The sequence below is a fragment of the Sparus aurata genome, chromosome 5 (genome assembly GCF_900880675.1).
Source record: "Sparus aurata chromosome 5, fSpaAur1.1, whole genome shotgun sequence".
Taxonomy (NCBI): Eukaryota; Metazoa; Chordata; class Actinopteri; order Spariformes; family Sparidae; genus Sparus; species Sparus aurata.
Window position 1 is genome coordinate 35,206,122 of NC_044191.1, and position 5,817 is coordinate 35,211,938.

Below are 5,817 nucleotides of genomic sequence, written 5' to 3' on the forward strand. Positions count from 1 at the left end.
GGGTGACCGCGAGGGGAGAGGGCCGGTGTGGGCGGGCCGGACAGACTCCGCCCCCTCCTGCTGCTCCGGCCCGAGGGGCACGTGGCTGCCGCGTCAAGCCACCGGATATCAACCACGCCGCTTCCGCCGTGGCCTTTCAAAATAAAAGCTACATTTACATTGGTTCCGTCAATAAAAAAAACAAACATATTTTGATGTTTATGAAAAGCGAGGGGCACTTTTTATCTATTTCAAAATAAAATGGCGGTAATTAGCATAATGAACTGCACTCTCTTAAAGGTCCAGTGTGCAGGATTTAGTGGCGTCTTGTAACAAACAAAATCAAAGACCTTTTTAAGTCTTGCCCAAATCTCCAGGAACAGCAGCCGGCTCTGAAGCCGAACCATCGTGTGATGCACAGTGGAAGAATTGTCTGTAAAATGCTGGATAATTTTGTTTTTTAGCATCACAACCTCCAAAATGACCCATTTGTCTGTCATGATTTGAGCCATTTGGGCCAATAAAATTTGGAAGGTCTCTCATTTAATTTCTTTTAAAGGTAGATGAGCGCTAAACCAAAAGTTAGCTTCTAAGAAGTCTCTAATGTGCACGTTCTGTTAGCCGCAAAACAACAGATCCAGTTAATTCTATATCCGGGAAGTCGAGCCATCACTGTGGTGATCCTGCTGTGGCTGTATTAAAGCAGACGATTGGCTTGTTGGGCTGATTGTGTGTCTCAAAACCACCATTTCTGGCGCTACAGGGATTTTTTTTTTTAAATGCTTGAATGGTTTGCGTCCTCTCTTGTAACGACTCTGAACACGACTGGTTTCATGGGAGTATCTCTGTTTTGGTCATTTCAAGACTTTAGAACAGCTGATTGTTGAGTCTTTCAGGTTTTTGCGACACAAATGTCGACCTTCTTCAAATAAATGTAAATTGAGTTTTGTGGATGTGATTGCACCATTAAAAGCAGCTGGTGTGTAAGTTGCATTCGACTCATTCCCTGGTCAACAAATACTGCCGGCTTCTCTACTTTTAATCTCCCAAATACAAATCAAACGGGAGTGTCCTGGTCAGTTTTCTCTCTGGGATGTGATCCGTGGTGCCTGGCAGCCGACCTGAACCAGAGGTGAGCGTGCACGACCTCAGTCACTCACTCCTGCTTTCCCCTCTTAAGATGAATGAAACAGCACAAAATAAGAAATACACGTCTGAATTTCACTCAGCTTGGTTAGATGTTGACGTTTTTCGGGAAATGTTTAGACAAAACTAAGATTTCTGAGAAAAGGTTGGAACACAAATACATTTTTCACAGCGGTGCTAATCATCTTCTGAACATATTCACTGTTACACAAATCTAATTCAAAACAAAAGTCATTTAAATCCATTTGCATGAGGTGGCAAACATTTAACCTTTATTTTGAAGGCAGAAGCTCCTGACTTCCTGTTCCCTTCTGCCTGATTTTGACTACCTTTATGCAGTTTCTCTTCTTGTTCAGTGAAAAGCTCAACAGGCAGAACTCAGTTTCATGAACTGATTTGTTTAAAGTCTTTTTTACATTTTAAGGACTTGAAATGTTCAAACATCAGCCTGAAAACTGTGTTTATGGTCGTGAAACAATAAAATCCTGTGCTATTAATTAGACTTGGTTAAAGAAATATGAAACAGCAGAAACAAATATAGTAACAACAGGAAGTCTTGCAGGTTTCAGATGTTGAGTTTTCCTCACAGAGTTGATAATAATGATCCAGATCAAACTGCAGCCAGAGTTTCTCATACTGCTCCTTTAATGCACCAACAGGCTTAAATGTCAGACGGGCTTAAATATAAAACACTTGTGGTTTGTCACATTGTTGTCGTGCAGAATTTTTCTCCAATGATTCATAAAGAATAATAATGTGTTCATTCTCTAACTTGCTGCAACGTCCAAACTGCAAACCAGCTTATTCTGTGTGATCTAACAGGAGGTTTGTGTGCTCATTCATTTCTGGGGTTTAAGTATTTAATTAGTACCAAAGCCAGCTCCGGCTAATCTTCTCAACACTGACTCAACATGTGACCCGGCTGCTAACCAATGTGAAGTCCAATCAACAGCCTGAGCCACTCAGAGACAATGACGGCTTTGACTTACTGCCGGGTGCCCAGTGGACAAAATGGACGCTGCCCGACCCGATCGAGGCTCAGAGTTTGGAGCAAAGTTTGACGAGAAAGAGATTATGGACGTTTTTAAAAGTGCAAAACACTTCAAACACACACAGAACGACCAATCAGGTGATGCAAGGTGCCTGGACTGAGATCCAGGTGAGTCATCATCAGAACTTTAGTAATTCGGCACCTTTAAAACTGAGTTTACAAAGCAAACGCAGGAAACTCCAGAAGACAGAATAACAGAATCACAAACAGAAACTACAGAGAAGTTAAAACAAAAAACAAACATTTCCATAAAGATAAATATGAATAAAAGGAATAAAAGTTTTTAAAGCCCCATAGAAGGAGATGAACCAGATGTTTTCTGACCCGGTGGTTTCTGTGCCTGAACTGAACCAGAACATCAACACAGTGTTCTGATGAGAGAGAAATATGAGATTCAACCTCGACAAACGTAAAGTTGCCACAAAAAAACGTTCAGGTTGAACTTTTCTTCTGCAGAAACGTCCTCAGATCACATTGATTCTGGGTCGTTTCAACCAGAGTTGATCAGTTAGTTAGTTGGTTGATTGGGGGATTGATTTGTTGCATGATTGCTTGTTTGATTGTTGATCAGTTTGTTGATTGATCGTTTGGTTGGTTGGTTGATCGGTCTGTCAGTCGGTCGGTCAGTTGGTGGAATACGTTCTCAGTTGGTTTGTTTGTTGATTGATCAGTTGGTTGGTCGATTGATTGATTGGTTGGTTAGTTGGTTGAGAGACGATGTTATCTAACATCTCTGCTGACTTCTCAGGGATCACTGAATGGATCTTGAAGTTATTTGCGTGGCAGGTATCTTTGACTGAGTAGTCAAAGTTTCATTTCATGCTTTCTAGTGATTTTAATCGATTTTATTCAAAAAATGAAAATCAAGCCTTTTTTTTTATATCTCTGCTTGTGGCCACGACGAAGAAAAACGCCTTGAGTTTTAATATTAAACTCTGTCTTCTGAAAACAAATTAGCACAACATTCATGTTTTTATAATCCAAGTTAGTGAGCAGACTGAAAGGAAACACGGACGTCTCGTCGGTCTGCACACAGGCCGACTCCCTCCGCTGCAGATGAAGCAGATGAAGCTCTGGAAGTGGGACAGGCTATTTGGACAGGAATTAAGGGGTGTGTTAAATTTCTGCATGCATGATCAATGGGGTTGAATGGCAGGGACGGGGGGGAGGCGGACGGGGGGACACAGACAGCAATGGCTCACTAATGAGAGATGGACCGTGTGGCTTGTATCTCATTACCAATCAAAATAGCTTTGAGTCTTGTGCAGAGGGAGAATGAGGGCTGCAGTGTGTGCTGCATGTGCTGGGTTTTGATAAACCGGCCTGTGTGGTGCAGCATTAGTCACAGCAGTATCTGAGCTGCTGGACACACACACACACACACACACACACACACACACACACACACACACACACACACACACACACACACACACACACACACACACACACACACACACACACACACACACACACACACACACACACACACACTGCCCTCTGTCTGCTCTGCCGGGGAGTTCTTCTCTATAGTACAATGGGACTTAATTACAGGTCAGTGGCATGTCTCAGGGAGATAGAGGGAGCTCTGTTACCCTTCCAAATACAGTATAATGCCATCTTCCCAAGGGTGGGGTGAGGTAACAAGAGCTCCGCACAAAAAGGTGCTGATAGGCTGAACCTGAGAATGGTATAAGGTGATCCAGGCGGAGAAAGTGAGCGTTTCACACTGAAAGAGAGAGGAAAAGATAAAGGAGTGCATTAACTCCGAGAGGGTTTCCCCCCATTCAGTTTGTCCTCTTTCCTTCCCGAGCGATCGTTCCAGGAGTCTCAAACAAGAGAGAGCATCCGAGACAAAGACGTCTGAAAGTTTGGGAATTCAAGAAATCAGATGCAAACGTGCACACAGGATGATTTAAACTTAAATAATAAAGTCTTTAAACAACATCAGTGGCACAAAGTGTTCACCGTGTCTGCATGATGTGACATTAAACGTCCTGATCCTGGACACAGAGTCAGTCATGAATAAAGAAAAGATGTTCCTGAGGAGACGAGCGCAAAGAAAAATACAACAGAGATAAACATGGTTTTATAATCAAAATTATGACATTATGTTGATATGCAAGTTTATTAAGGGCCAGATAACAAAGTGCTTCAAGAGAAAAATGTTCAAATACAAAGTTAGAAGAAGAAGAAGAAGAAGAAGAAGACACAGTATCACCAGACTCCCTTAACAAATGTAGTAATTTTGAGTGTTGTTTCATGAGGAGAAACTGAACAAACTTTGTCAAACAGCTACAACAAATTCTGAATCATTGTGTCCTTGTTGTAAATTCAGCATTAAATCAGAAGCTGAAGTTGTTTGTCTCCTTGTAAAAAGTGTCAGTTTGTTTCTGTGAAACACGAAGAAGAAGCCACAACAACTACAACTATTAATCATAACATCACCAGACCCCCTTAACAAATCGCCCGATTTTAAGAATTATTGAGTAGGGAGACACTTAACAAACTTTGTGAAACTTATCTATGATAAATTCTAACTCATTGTGTCCTTGTTGTAAATTCAGCATTAAATATAATACATGAGGCCAACTTTCATCACAACCTCACCAGACTCCCTTAACAAATCAGCTAATTTTAAGAGTTGTTGAGTAGCGTAACACTATAAAGATTATGCAACTCTATCTACAACAGATTGTAACTCATTGTGTCCTTGTTGTAAGTTCAGCATTAAATCTTTCAGCTGAAGTTGTTTGTCTCCTTGTAAAAAGTGTCAGTTTGTGGCAGCATGTCTGTACCAGCCTGTCTGCTTCTGTGTCTAAAGTGCTAAAGTCTTACCTGCCAACATTGATCAGCTGTTTGAACACACTGTTTACACTGATTTCACCATTTACACTCCATTTATGAAAGAAGAAACATGTTATTGATCTAAACATGTCACATGTTACAAAGACACTAAACAGTAACAATATAGGCTACTTCTTTGTCCCCGTGGAGAAAGTCCCCAGACTCCCTTAACAAATGTGTCAGTTTAGTGAGTTGTTGAGTTGGAGACACTTTATAAACTCTGTGAAACTCTGTCTCTGACTCATTCTGCATTATTTGGACCTTCTTGTTCATTCAGCAAATGTTCTACATGAACTTCTTTCTGTCTTTGTGCAGAAACATGGAGTCTGTTTGTCTCAGTGATCAACATGTTAGACACATGTTACTGTCAGGTGTTACCGGGTTCTGGAGTCAGTCCGGTTCAGGGCTTCATCCTGATGTGTGGACGTTCAGATGTGACACAGCAGCATTCTCTAGTGGCGTGTTGGACACATGAAGCATGTTGCATGTTCTGTTAATCTTATGTCGTCTTTATGGCCTTTAGTTTGACATTTTTTACCATCATGCATCAACTTTAAAGTTTCTACTACAGTTAATTCAAACAAATGAGTGAGAGGATCTCTGGACTCGTCCTGAGCTCTGTCTCACTGTGAAATCAGAAATATCTACATGTGTAAATCCACCACTCTGCTTTTCTGTCATGTTTTCTTTGCTCGTCTTCTTCTTTGTCTGCAGCGTCTGCAGCTCTGAGCTCAGCCGTAACATCCCCTCATTGTTATTTATTGTTTTTAAATTGTACTTTGGTCGGTGTTGGG